Source organism: Epinephelus lanceolatus, chromosome 15 (genome assembly GCF_041903045.1).
Source record: "Epinephelus lanceolatus isolate andai-2023 chromosome 15, ASM4190304v1, whole genome shotgun sequence".
Lineage (NCBI taxonomy): Eukaryota > Metazoa > Chordata > Actinopteri > Perciformes > Serranidae > Epinephelus > Epinephelus lanceolatus.
The window spans coordinates 2,733,875-2,749,815 of NC_135748.1; positions in this window are offsets into that span (position 1 = coordinate 2,733,875).

Sequence of the window (15,941 nt, forward strand, 5' to 3'; positions counted from 1 at the left end):
TCCTGCGTGTTTTCTTTGAGGGAAAAACGCTCAGCTTCGACACTCCGACCAAGGCCAAAGAATTCTACACCAGGAACATTGAAACGACATGAACTGGTCAGACTGATTAAACGCCAAATCGACACGCTTTGAGACCGTTTGGATGGAGTGGGACTGCTGATTATCATATGGTAGCTGGCCACTTTATTTCTTCTGGACTGATTTAAGTGCTTTTTGTTGTCGGTGTTTACACTTTCTTTGCTAGACTGTATCTTGCTTGAAAAATCCCGCTGGTTGGCCAGCTGATCAGATAAACTACAGACAAAGTGGACAAAGCAGTGACATTTTTCCTTTTTTTTTCCTCGCTCTCTTTTTTTTTTTTTTTTCTTCCCCTTTCTTCTTATTTATTTTTATTATCCCGGCTATTGTTATAGGCCTAAATGGGTTTATGTCAAATGCGATCACAGTGCGGGTATGGTTTATATAAGATTTAACGTGCTGATCCTTTGATGAAACCAGTGCTATGATTTTTGTTGTTTTAAAACTCGAATATTGCTTTAAATGGATCCATCTCAAATACCGCTACGGAGGCACTTACGAGTAATATTATTTGATTAAAGTGAGACAATTCCCACGAGATTTAATGTGTATAATTTTAATTTTTCAAGTGAGTTAAATGTGAAGGGTTTGTCTCAAGTTAAGTTATATTATATGCTACTGGTGTCTTTTGAATAACTATGTCAGGGTTGGTGATGGGTGGGAGTGCTGGGTGTGCGCTCCGCGTTGCGCAGTAGATGTGTGGCCATAGATCTTATGGCAGCAATGGCTGCCAATGCGGGGTGTATGCCCGTGTAACTCCGGACTGTCACCGAGTCAGAGGTATGAACAGCCAGTGGCTGCTTTGCACTGTTACTTGGTAGGCCACAAATATTGATTTTTTTTTTTCTTCCTCTCCGTGTAGTCTATATTCATGTTGGAGCTACTAGGTTGATAAATATATGGGATTATTAATATGAACAGTAGCGAAGCTGTATTAGCCTATTTGTGGAAATTAATAAGGGACACTGACTATGTCCTCTTAAAGATTTCTCTGTGAATACAATTCTTTTTTTTATCCAAGAAGGGGTAAAGCGCCCAAATAATCAATATAATAAGCCCTTCAACAACATCATCTGGCAAATTAGTTTTATTATGGCCAGATCACTTTACTTGTTTAATCATAGTGTAATTTCATTATTACTGTCTTTATTTTCGCACTTGATATGTTTTATTTTTTCTTACAACATGATTACATAGATTAACGTAGGTACTCTACTAGAGGACTATTCAAAATGGTGTAGATATTTCAGCACTTGGGGGCCTCTACAGGAGGATAGGGACTATGTTCTACAGGAAGTTATGTAGTTGTAGACACCTGCTGTTTGCCATGTTTGGAGAGGCAAACATAGGATTAGGGTTTTTTTTTCTTTTTTTCTTTTTTTTTCTTCTTTATTTGGGGGGGAGGGGGGTGGTTAGTATTAGAGGAAGGGGTTATAGGGTTTTTAGGGGGATGCCGATTGCCTTTAAAATATTTACTGAATGGAAACTTTACATTGACATTTATTTTGATGAATATTTGTCATACCTTTATTTATGTATATTGTACTCATACCCTGCATGCGAGTTACACAGCACCCAAACGATCTTTTCCATGTTTCACGCATGTTTTGTCTTATACTTAAAGAATCTACTTGGGCCATTTCTAAGCTACTTTCCTTACAATAATTTTAATGACTAACTCTTGTAATATAAGGAATACACCTGTCAGGCTGACTTCATGGAACGTTAAGGGTTTAAATGGTCCAATAAAACGGACAAGAGTTCTGTCACATCTGAAGGGACTGCAGACAGATAGAGCATTTTTGCAGGAAACACATTTACGTGAGTCAGACAAAAATAGATTGTGCAAATCATGGGTGGGCCAGATCTTTCACTCTAAATTCAATATGTAAGTAATAAGTCCAGAGGTACCGCTATTTTAATTCATAAAAAAGCCCCCTTCTTTCCTGCTGACATTATTTCCGACCCTCAGGGCCGTTTTATTATAGTAACTGGGTCTTTGTCCCAAATGCCAGTAATACTGGTAAACATTTATGCCCCCAACTGGGACGATGTTGAATTTGTAACTAAGCTTTGTTCTCTTTTTCCCAGTCTTAATACCCATCATTTAATTTTAGGGGGGGACCTTAATTGTTTGATTGACCCCAAACTAGGCCAATCCAACCCCAAAAATATATTTCCTTCTAAAATGTCTAAAGCTGTATCGACATATATGAATCAAACGGGTTGTGTTGATCCATGGAGGTTTTTTCATCCAAATACAAAGGAATTTTCATTCTTTTCTCATGTGCATCACTCATACACCAGAATAGATTATTTTTTTTATTGACAAAACACTCCTTTCTTTTGTAAAATTAGTAGAATACAAAGCCATAGTGATTTCAGATCATGCCCCTCTTTTGCTTGAATTTGCATTCCCATCAACTTCCACCCAGCGACCTCCATGGAAACTAAATTGTTCTCTACTATCAGATAAATTATTTTATGATTATATATCAAAATCAATTGACCATTTCCTGGAAACCAATAAAAGTGATGATGTTTCTCCTTCTTTACTTTGGGAAACGTTGAAAACGGTTCTCAGAGGCCAGATTATTTCTTTTTCAGTTCATGCTGCTAAGCAGCACAGGTTTAAAATACAGGAACTAACAGAATCTATTTTAGACTTAGATCGACAATATTCCAAAATGCCTTCCCCAGAACTATATAAAAAGAGATTGGCCCTCCAGACAGAGTTTAATTTATTATCCACTGCCAAAGCAGAACAACTGCTCTATACACGTGGTACTTTTTATGAATACGGAGATAAAGCAAGTCGGCTCCTTGCCCATCAAATAAAATGTAAATCTGCATCACGCGTGATTTCTCAAATTACCGACTCCTCTCAAAAGTTAAATACAGACCCTGTTATCATAAATGATATCTTTTCATCTTATTATGTCAATCTGTATACCTCAGAAGCCCCTAGTGACACATCACCCATGAATTGTTTTCTTGATAACTTAGTAACGCCCACTATTAGTGCAGAGCTAAATCTGGAGTTAGACAAACCTTTTTTATTGGAGGAAGTGGTAAGCTCCATTCAAAATATGCAAAATGGTAAATCTCCAGGTCCTGATGGGTACCCCATTGAGTTTTTTAAAAAGTTTTCAAACAAACTAGCCCCTCTTCTTTTAGAAATGTTTGAAGACGCTTTTTCTGTAGGCTCTTTACCTCCAACATTGACTCAAGCATCTATCTCACTTTTGTTAAAACCCGGAAAGGACCCTGCAAACTGTGCCTCCTACCGTCCTATTTCACTATTGAATGTAGATGTTAAAATACTGGCAAAAATGCTTGCATGCCGTTTGGATGCTGTTTTGATAGATATTATTTCAGAGGACCAGACGGGTTTTATGAAAGGTCGTCATTCTTTTTCCAATATACGTCGGCTCCTCAACATTATTCATTCTACATCTTCATCTGACTCTGCAGAAGTAGTAATCTCGTTAGATGTGGAAAAAGCTTTAGATCAGGTAGAATGGGGATACTTATTTGCTGTTTTGAAAAAATTTGGTTTTGGTGAAAAATTTATTGCAATGGTTCATCTTTTTTATTCTTCCCCACAGGCTTGCGTCAGCACTAATAATTTACATTCTTCATACTTTCCCCTTTCACGTGGTACTCGTCAAGGTTGCTCTCTTTCACCGCTTTTATTTGCTTTAGCCATTGAACCCCTATCCATAGCCCTGAAAGCATCTCCGTTGATTATGGGCATTCGCCGTTGGGGTGTTGAACACCGAGTGTCTTTATATGCGGATGACTTATTATTATACAGTACAGGCCAAAAGTTTGGACACACCTTCTCATTCAATGCGTTTTCTTTATTTTCATGACTATTTACATTGTAGATTCTCACTGAAGGCATCAAAACTATGAATGAACACATGTGGAGTTATGTACTTAACAAAAAAAGGTGAAATAACTGAAAACATGTTTTATATTCTAGTTTCTTCAAAATAGCCACCCTTTGCTCTGATTACTGCTTTGCACACTCTTGGCATTCTCTCCATGAGCTTCAAGAGGTAGTCACCTGAAATGGTTTCCACTTCACAGGTGTGCCTTATCAGGGTTAATTAGTGGAATTTCTTGCTTTATCAATGGGGTTGGGACCATCAGTTGTGTTGTGCAGAAGTCAGGTTAATACACAGCCGACAGCCCTATTGGACAACTGTTAAAATTCATATTATGGCAAGAACCAATCAGCTAACTAAAGAAAAACGAGTGGCCATCATTACTTTAAGAAATGAAGGTCAGTCAGTCCGGAAAATTGCAAAAACTTTAAATGTGTCCCCAAGTGGAGTCGCAAAAACCATCAAGCGCTACAACGAAACTGGCACACATGAGGACCGACCCAAGAAAGGAAGACCAAGAGTCACCTCTGCTTCTGAGGATAAGTTCATCCGAGTCACCAGCCTCAGAAATCGCAAGTTAACAGCAGCTCAGATCAGAGACCAGATGAATGCCACACAGAGTTCTAGCAGCAGACCCATCTCTAGAACAACTGTTAAGAGGAGACTGCGCCAATCAGGCCTTCATGGTCAAATAGCTGCTAGGAAACCACTGCTAAGGAGAGGCAACAAGCAGAAGAGATTTGTTTGGGCCAAGAAACACGAGGAATGGACATTAGACCAGTGGAAATCTGTGCTTTGGTCTGATGAGTCCAAATTTGAGATCTTTGGTTCCAACCGCCGTGTCTTTGTGAGACGCAGAAAAGGTGAACGGATGGATTCCACATGCCTGGTTCCCACTGTGAAGCATGGAGGAGGAGGTGTGATGGTGTGGGGGTGTTTTGCTGGTGACACTGTTGGGGATTTATTCAAAATTGAAGGCACACTGAACCAGCATGGCTACCACAGCATCCTGCAGCGACATGCCATCCCATCCGGTTTGCGTTTGGTTGGACGATCATTTATTTTTCAACAGGACAATGACCCCAAACACACCTCCAGGCTGTGTAAGGGCTATTTGACCAAGAAGGAGAGTGATGGAGTGCTGCGGCAGATGACCTGGCCTCCACAGTCACCGGACCTGAACCCAATCGAGATGGTTTGGGGTGAGCTGGACCGCAGAGTGAAGGCAAAGGGGCCAACAAGTGCTAAACACCTCTGGGAACTCCTTCAAGACTGTTGGAAAACCATTTCAGGTGACTACCTCTTGAAGCTCATGGAGAGAATGCCAAGAGTGTGCAAAGCAGTAATCAGAGCAAAGGGTGGCTATTTTGAAGAAACTAGAATATAAAACATGTTTTCAGTTATTTCACCTTTTTTTGTTAAGTACATAACTCCACATGTGTTCATTCATAGCTTTGATGCCTTCAGTGAGAATCTACAATGTAAATAGTCATGAAAATAAAGAAAACGCATTGAATGAGAAGGTGTGTCCAAACTTTTGGCCTGTACTGTATGTCACTGACCCTCTTATCTCCGTACCAGAAATACTGGATATTTCAGGAAAATTTGGTGCTTTCTCTGGATATAAATTAAACTTTACAAAAAGTGAATGCTTTCCACTTAACAACTCGGCCTTAACGATTAACCAAGGAGAACTTCCTTTTCATCTTTCCAAAACCGGTTTCAAATACCTTGGCATAAAAATCACTCGCTCTATCAAATCCCTCCATAAAGAGAACTTTGCAGCTCTGGTGGAAAAGGTGAGATCAGATCTCCAGAGATGGAAAGTCATCCCTTTATCTTTAGCCGGTAGAGTTCAGTGCATAAAAATGAATATTTTGCCCAGATTCCTTTATCTTTTTATGTGTTTACCTCTTTTTCTTCCCAAATCCTTTTTTCAGTCGGTAGATAGCCTGATTTCATCCTTTATATGGAGGAGCCGGGTTCCTCGTATCAATAAATTTCTTCTTCAGAGAAGTAGGCCAAAAGGGGGCTTAGCTCTTCCAAATTTTATGTTCTATTATTGGGCAGCAAATATTCACAAAATAATTATTTGGTTACTGTAGTATCTGACGTGCCACATGTTATGTGACGACCGGGGTCTTATATGATTAGTTAGGGGCCCAGGTCAAGATTTTATTATGGCTTAGGTCAAGGATAGATAAGTAAGATGAAAGGTTGGATTCCAGCTAGATTGTCTCTTTGTCACTTGTCACATTTTGTTTCAAAGTTCATCAAAACAACCAACCTATATATGCAGGGTAAACTGAGCCGTTATTCAGAGTAGTTCATATTTGGCTTCGAACTCTCTCTCAGGCTTCCTAGGCGCTTGATTTGATGCTGTACTTCTTGTAATAAACCTTTCTATATACAAGCAAGACAGTGTCAGTGGAGTGTCCTTCATCATCTTCACATCATCGCTATTCAATAAACAACATTACAACATCCGGATATAAACTGGTGTCGTATGGAGGCTGACTCGTGTTCGTCCTCCCTTCGAGCTCTAGTTTGCGCTCCCTTGCCATCCTCCCCCTCCCGACACACCTCTAGTCCCGTTGTTACCTCCACACTTAAAATTTGGGTACAGTTTCGTAAATATTTTAATTTTCGAGGTCTCTCTCTGTCTGGGTCTGTATGTAATAATCACTTATTTCTTCCTCCAAAGTTGGATAATGTCTTTGGGCAGTGGAACAGAAGGGGACTAAAATATTTCAGAGACTTTTATATTGATGGTACCTTTGCAAGTTTTCAAACTTTATGTGAAATTTAACCTGCCTAGTTCAAACTTGTTTCGGTACCTTCAAATTCGTCAATTTTTAAAAACTCACAATCCTTTGTTTCCGTCACTACCACCCAAATCCAGTATAGACACACTCCTTGAAACTCCTCCCATACCTAGAGGACTTATCTCCTGGTTATACAATAGTATTCTTTCTTTTAAGGACCATACACTTAACAATATTAAGGGCGCATGGGAGAAAGAGCTGGGTAAGGAGTTTGTCGATGACTGGTGGGAGAGGGCTACTACTTGTGTTAACTCTTCTTCTTCCTGTGCTCGTCTAAACTTAATCCAGTTTAAAGTACTGCATCGAATGCATATTTGTAAAGTTAAACTGTCAAAATTTTATACTGAAATAAATGATAAATGTGATCGATGTGCGCAATCTCCAGATGATCTAACACATATGTTCTGGTCATGCCCTGCATTGTTAAATTTCTGGTCCTTTTATTTTAAAATGATCTCTGAGATTATTGGGGTGGAGGTTCAGCCGGGTGCAGAAACCGCTGTCTTTGGAGTTCCTGATACGAGTAGTAATTTTACATCAAAACAATTAAACATTATTTCATTTAGCTCCCTCCTTGCTCGCAGAAGGATATTATTACTTTGGAAGTCCTCTGCACCCCCTTCATTCTCATCACTGTTGGAGGACCTGATGACATTTCTTAAACTAGAAAAAATCAAATTTGTCATTCGAGGGTCAGCCCAGAAATTCTATTCCACGTGGCAGCCTCTTTTATCTTATTTTGATCAATTAGTTGTCCTTCCATAAGGCCATTTGTATGTATATGTAGCCTGTGTGTATATATGTTTGTATGTATGCATGTATGTATGTGTGTACATGCATGTATATGTAGCTATGTATGTATGTATGTGTGTGTGTATGTGTGTATATATATATATATATGTGTGTGTGTATGTATGTGTGTATGTGTATATATGTGTATATATATATATATTTTTTATTTTATTTATTTTTTTTGTGTGTGTGTAAGCGCAAGCTTAATTCTACTTGGGTGCTGTGTCTCAAAAACATATAGGCCTACCTGGGTATGTAAAAGGGCTTTACTTACATGTACATGCAGGTACATGCATTTAAATGTACTTAAATGTATGCATGGTGCACATGTATTTAGAGAAGTCAATTTTTATTTTTTATTTTATTTTATTTTATTTTTTTTGCATGGGCAGTGGGTGGGGATTGGGTGGGTGGGATTAAAATCAAAAAAATGGAGGAATACTCTGAAACAAACCTATGTATGTATTTATCTGTATAATTATTCCTGCCATTAATAAAAAAAAACAAAAAACATAGCTTTACTGAGAACAGGCACATTTATAGTTCAGATTTTATAATGATGACTATGTTGGAGTAGCTTTTGCTTTCTTTAAAGTGTTAACATGTTATTACAGCTACATCTTGCCAACAAATTGGTGTGTTCACCCCTACACGAAGCTCCAAATCTTACCAAGTATATTTATCTAATTTCTTGTCAAAGTTTCTAATGAGACACAATCACCAAAGTCATTGAGATACAGTGGCAGAGACAATGTCGACAATGTACCTTAGTGACAAGCAAATTTTACTTCTTCCATTTTTTTTTTGTATGAAGTATTTTTAAATTAAGTGTATTCTTTGACAAGAAAATAGACAAATATGCTTGGTTAAGATGTTTGGTTTTTGCAGTGTAGGTAGTCATTGTACTTACAAATTGACTACTGCTCAATAAAGACATAATTTCTCTTGTAAGTGTCGTGTGTGTGTGTGTGTGTGTGCGTGCGTGCGTGCGTGCGTGCGTGTGCGTGTGCGTGTGTGTGTGTGTGTATGAGACTCACATATTGCTCCATAGTAGCTCCAGTATTGCTCATTTTCTTTTCCAAAGGAGAAACAAAGGAGCCATTAAAAACACTGAATCAAGATTAGCAAGGTATCTCTCTTAAGTCTCAAGTATGACTCCCTCTAATTATTCTGTCTCACCTATTTCTCCTAGTGAATTTTAGGAGAAACATATGAGAAACATTTCAGACAAAATAGAAACTAAAATGAGGCTGAGATGAGAATCACAAATTTGTCTCCCGAGCTGTAGAAGAGCAAGCTTTGAGCAGTAAAATTTTCCTCTGGGGAGTGTCTGGTGTGTGTGTGTGGTGAGTATCTGTGTGTGTGTCTAAGTGTTGTTGTGAAAGAGTAAAATACAAAACGGGAGTGAGAGCGAGTGTGTGACTGCAAGCTGAGAGAAATATTTACCGCGGAAGAAAGAAGGAAATTTCCCGGGAAATTACGTCACTCCCTGTTGCCGCGGGTAGTGTCGCGAGAAAGACACGCAAGAAAATCATGTGACAGTTCATGCTCACAACGTAATGACGTTTAGTCCAACATAGTAAGTGCTGTGAATACCCGCGATCAGGATTATAATGTTTTTGTTTTTAGTGCTTTTTACTGTTTTTCTACAAACCTATCAAGGAAACAGCACTCTGGGACATGATGAATGCATGGTAATTTAGAGTAACTCCTCCGGTTTTAAATGCAAAAAGAATTATTGCTCTATCTTATTTGGTTGCAATTCTACCGGCATTTAAAAATCAATATGCAAATGGGATCGCGGGCGCTCCCGCCGATACTGAAGGGTTAGTGATACCCCTTGGTGGGGCCTTATGCTGTTGTTCCCAACACATTGCATCATTTCAAATGTTAATATTACTTAACATATTATCCATAATTTCTGTCCTGCATGTAAACAAACTGACTGTGGGCTGCCATGATGGAGGCAAATTCCTGGTCTTTTGATTGACACCTCACTTGAGCCAATAGGAGCTCCCAGTGCTGTTCCATTACCAACCAGAGCCTGAGCTGAAGGAACATACATTGTAGTTTCAAGCTAGTTGGAGCACCAGTGATTGGCTGAGGCTTATAGGTCTTGGAGTAAATGACACTCCTCACCTCCAGAGGAGTTTTTAACCCCTTGTTGTCTTCATAAGTTGTTATAAATGTACAGAAATCATAAACAAGTAGCTCCATTGTTGTCTCATGGAAAAAAAACAGTCTTTCTTGTCAATGTAGGTTTTCTAGAAGTTTATATGCAGTAAGCTCCTACATAGACATTTCTGTCTGTTTTGATTAGTTTTTCACTCATAATCACACATGCAGTACATTGTTTTACCTTCTTTTTTTGGAAAGCACCTGCACAAAAACTTAAAGAAATGTGTAGAATGTTAATTTTCTGTACTATTACTGTCTACTTTAAATTTGGACTATGTGAGGCTTCATGATATGGCCCCATTTTGTTTTTCAGCTAATACCTCCCAGTTCTAGTCATCTGCAGCATCGTTTTTCAAGTCAATATTCAGGTGAAGATAAAAAAGCCCTTTTATTTCAGTGTGTTGAAACTAATAGAACTCAATGTCAGAGACACAGTGATTTTGACTGTTGGGGAAAACTACTAATAGTGTTACCTTTCAAATAAGACCATGCATGTACATGTACTAGATATGGAAAAAGAACAGCTTTCAATTTACTTTAGGTATGCCCTGGATAGACATGTTAGGTAAATTTTACAGGATCACTATTAAAATTACTCTCCAGTTTCTCACAGAAGACATCATGTGTTACAAATACATTGAAAAAGCTGTCCTTTGTAAAGGCTTATGCAGAACCTTTCATGTCATCTCTGAAACCCCCCCCCCCCCCCCCCAGACCTGTCCCAAAGAACAGTGATCATAAATGCAATTTCCAAGACTGCTGGTACTAAACTGGATCTTCTCCAAATACAGGCACTATGTCATATTACCATAATAAGAATCCCAACTGGCTTGAACTAAATGTGTCAGGAAGCCCTGTGCTGGTGTGGAAGCTGCATACTGCAATACTCACAACAACCTAAAATCCCAAGACCATGGTGGACACATTATTTGACTGCAGGGCAATCTCATAGAATGCCCACAGTGAGTATCATAGGTGGCAACAAGTGTGCAAACTTCCCTGCTCTGCCGCGTTCGGGAGGAGCCGAATGTCACCGGAAGGACCCGAGTAGTCCTGAGGGAACACGAGGACAACAGAATGGCCCCAAAGGCAGCTGGGCTGGTGACACACCTGTGGGGTGCCTCACACTTGCTCTACAGTTATGTAGAGTATCGTCATAACTACCCACGCCGTCACCTTGTGTCCGTTGCGCGTGAGTGCAAAGTAAGTTTACACTAGGTGTTTATTGTTATGCTGTTTCTGATGTACGTGGCGTGGAGTCGGAACGGCCGCCATTTTATGATCAGTACTCTCGCACACGGAGTTGTTTACATTAGATATATTGCCACAGACTGGTTAATATGTCCGCCTTTGTTTATGTGTTCTAAACATATAATACTGTTTCGATTAAGTGTTTACTACCGCGGATGGGCTCTACATCTGGCGATATTCACGTTTCTTACAGTTGTTGTGTGTTACATTATAACAATGTGGTCTGAGGTGCCCCTGTGCGGCCAGTTTGCTTTGTGTAGTATCACATGTCTGTTCAGTTCACAGTAATATGACTTTATTTCTGTACCATACTAATATAATTATTGTTTATCTATTTGTATGCTTCAGGAAACCACAATGAACATATCCTGTACACTGTTCCAAGCTGTGTGAAATCATTAAAGAAGGGTTAAAGAAACCTCTGGAGTAGCCGCAGTTTTTCTGACGCCAGCATTCAAAATATAATTCACAACAAGTATTCCAAATGAAGGATTTTGACTTCACAGTTGGACTGATTTATTCTGTTAGTGGTGTTCCAACATGATTTGAAAAAGGACAGAGAGAACAGCTCCTCCAATGTCTCTGTAAGTATGAAGCCCCCTCAAAACAACCGAGTCGCCAACAGAGAATTATAAAGATATCACCATGCCCGGCATGAAAGATGACAACTCTCCCTTTCTGCACTTTATCAGTAGAGTTGACCTTTGCAGACAGCCCCTCACTGAGTGATTAAAGCCAAGTCTCAACACAGATTGGTGGTATCACAGAAACAACGGCATCCAGAAGGGGAGGGAGAGGAGATGACCACCCACAGCTCAGATTTCACCCTCCTTTCCATCCGTCGCTTTCCAGTATGCCAAAATACAAGCATCCAGGTAACCATTCCTCATATCAAATAATGAACAAACACCTTTGACACTGGACTGGTTTTGACTGCAGTAATGTCACATTTTACCTGAAGACGTGACCAGTGAAAGTTGTAGAAATTATGGAGGATACTTTTATTGTACAACTATTACTACGTTTATTCTTCACCACACTACTTAGAATGAGCTAAAAGAGACAGCATAAGCGTTATTTACTCTCACAGCAGTTTATAATACTGGTTTACATAGCCAGCCAATCAGGAAGTGCTTACTCAACTGCCTACGTGCACATTCTGATTGGCCGGCTACATCTGCAAATTTCAATGTGCAAAACCTTGCTTGTATTTAGAGGAGTAACCCTCATTCTGTTCCCCCAATATGTTCTTATCCCGAGTCATTACATATCATGTCTACATGTCTTTCATGGCTACATATTATGTGCTAGGTCTCCTCCTGCATCTGCTGTTGACGTTCCAGGATGCCGTAACCAATACATGGATGTCAACAAAGCACATGATTAGGTTTAGGTAACACAATTACTCTCCCACGTCCTTATAAAAGACATAATGTGTTACAAATATCTGAGGCTCTATTTCTGGTCTGACAAGGGCATTACTTACCATCATGCAAAGAACTAGCACAGAGCAGCTGCCTCCCAGTGTGTTTCAGGGTGGGTGGGGCAGACAGCATGTTGCTTGTTCCATTGTGTGGGCTGCCTTGCTGAGCGCTGGGAGCAGTGGCACTGAGACCATTATATTAAACACAGTTTAGGCTGTATATTTCATTTTCCAAATGTAATAGGATAGGTCAACGTATCATTTGAAATGTGTACCGACTGGTTCAATACATATACACATTTATTATGCATGTATATATATATATACATATATATATATACAGTGCAGCCCAAAAGTTTGGACACACCTTCTCATTCAATGCGTTTTCTTTATTTTCATGACAATTTACATTGTAGATTCTCACTGAAGGCATCAAAACTATGAATGAACACGTGGAGTTATGTACTTAACAAAAAAAGGTGAAATAACTGAAAACATGTTTTATATTCTAGTTTCTTCAAAATAGCCACCCTTTGCTCTGATTACTGCTTTGCACACTCTCGGCATTCTCTCCATGAGCTTCAAGAGGTAGTCACCTGAAATGGTTTTCCAACAGTCTTGAAGGAGTTCCCAGAGGTGTTTAGCACTTGTTGGCCCCTTTGCCTTCACTCTGCGGTCCAGCTCACCCCAAACCATCTCGATTAGGTTCAGGTCCGGTGACTGTGGAGGCCAGGTCATCTGCCGCAGCACTCCATCACTCTCCTTCTTGGTCAAATAGCCCTTACACAGCCTGGAGGTGTGTTTGGGGTCATTGTCCTGTTGAAAAATAAATGATCGTCCAACTAAACGCAAACCGGATGGGATGGCATGTCGCTGCAGGATGCTGTGGTAGTCATGCTGGTTCAGTGTGCCTTCAATTTTGAATAAATCCCCAAAAGTGTCACCAGCAAAACACCCCCACACCATCACACCTCCTCCTCCATGCTTCACAGTGGGAACCAGGCATGTGGAATCCATCCGTTCACCTTTTCTGCGTCTCACAAAGACACGGCGGTTGGAACCAAAGATCTCAAATTTGGACTCATCAGACCAAAGCACAGATTTCCACTGGTCTGATGTCCATTCCTTGTCTTTCTTGGCCCAAACAAATCTCTTCTGCTTGTTGCCTCTCCTTAGCAGTGGTTTCCTAGCAGCTATTTGACCATGAAGGCCTGACTGGCGCAGTCTCCTCTTAACAGTTGTTCTAGAGATGGGTCTGCTGCTAGAACTCTGTGTAGCATTCATCTGGTCTCTGATCTGAGCTGCTGTTAACTTGCGATTTCTGAGGCTGGTGACTCAGATGAACTTATCCTCAGAAGCAGAGGTGACTCTTGGTCTTCCTTTCCTGGGTCGGTCCTCATGTGTGCCAGTTTCGTTGTAGCGCTTGATGGTTTTTGCGACTCCACTTGGGGACACATTTAAAGTTTTTGCAATTTTCCGGACTGACTGACCTTCATTTCTTAAAGTAATGATGGCCACTCGTTTTTCTTTAGTTAGCTGATTGGTTCTTGCCATAATATGAATTTTAACAGTTGTCCAATAGGGCTGTCGGCTGTGTATTAACCTGACTTCTGCACAACACAACTGATGGTCCCAACCCCATTGATGAAGCAAGAAATTCCACTAATTAACCCTGATAAGGCACACCTGTGAAGTGGAAACCATTTCAGGTGACTACCTCTTGAAGCTCATGGAGAGAATGCCAAGAGTGTGCAAAGCAGTAATCAGAGCAAAGGGTGGCTATTTTGAAGAAACTAGAATATAAAACATGTTTTCAGTTATTTCACCTTTTTTTGTTAAGTACATAACTCCACATGTGTTCATTCATAGTTTTGATGCCTTCAGTGAGAATCTACAATGTAAATAGTCATGAAAATAAAGAAAACGCATTGAATGAGAAGGTGTGTCCAAACTTTTGGCCTGTACTGTGTATATATGTATATATATATATGTATATATGTATATATATATATATATATATGTATATATATATATATATATATATATATATATATATATATATATATATATATATATATATATATATATGTGTATATATATATATATATATATATATATATATATATATATATATATATATATATATATATATGTATGTATATATATATATATATATATATGTACATATAACACATATTTCTGATTAGCATAGGCTAAAACAGGCTAGCATTGCTTAATATAATGTGAAAAACTGATATTGGATTGAAATCTTCACAATACAATGTATACAATGTCATAATTTCATATGTTCATATATACTATATGATGACATGTTATGATATGATATGATATATATGATTGATGTGGCCATTTTTGCATACAGCAATAAAATCTGCAGGGGAGGATTTTTGCACATTATTAGCATTCATTTTAAATTTTGATTGACGAACTGACGTTTTCAGTTCGTCAAAAGTGCAAAAAAGCAAGACAAGCAGGAAAAAAGGTGATGTTAGCATGGTACAGCACGCTACAACCATTTCATTGTATATTGTATATATTTCAGATTATCTACTTTACTATTTTATTATTTATTTTATTTTATTGTCTACTTTAATATTTTATTTTATTTTATTTTAATGTCTACTTTAATATTTTATTTTATTTTAATGTCTACTTTAATATTTTATTTTATTTATTTCATTGTCTATTTTAGTATCTTATTTATATCTTCATCTTTATCTCTTGTTTCCATTCATGCTGTATTTCTATTTCTACTTTGCACAGAGCATTGGAACAAAAACAATTTTCCCCCGGGATTAATAAAGTATTCTGAATCTGAATCTGAATCTGAGTAACATGCTCTCAGTAATAATGTCAACATGCTGATGTTTAACAGGTCAAGCTTGTTTTCAAATAACATATGTTTTCCTATGAAAAGTAACGGAACTAATTTCGTACATATTCCACGTAATCACAAGTCAGTAATTTGTGCTTGACCCAAATATTTTGGAGGGCTGCGATCACAAGACCGATGTGCTGGTGGGAGTAAAGACGGAAGTGGTCCTGAGCAGTCCAGTTAGGAGGCAGGCTGGGGTGGTGGATGGGTCACTTCCTCAGGAATACGTTGTTCAGATCTGTGTGAACCATGAGTCATTTTAAGGTACCTCCTAACCATGTTAATTTTCCTAAAACTAACCACAGTTACTTTAGTAACTTACATAACATCATTCATGGGGGGCTAATTCATAGGACATCATACAAACCGCTGTATGAGGATATATTGAGCGGGTGATGGTTTGAATGCAAATGAAATAGGACACTGAAAGCTTTGACTTGGAGCTGTGGGCAGTTTCATTTTGGCGTCACTGGGTATATAATAGTCTTTGAGCATTCAAGTGGCCTGAGAGAACATGAGACTTCCGAAACGTCTTCTTGGCTTTGTTTTCAGGCTTAAGAAAATCCAGCCTATGATGGGAGACTTTGGCCAATCACAGGTCATTT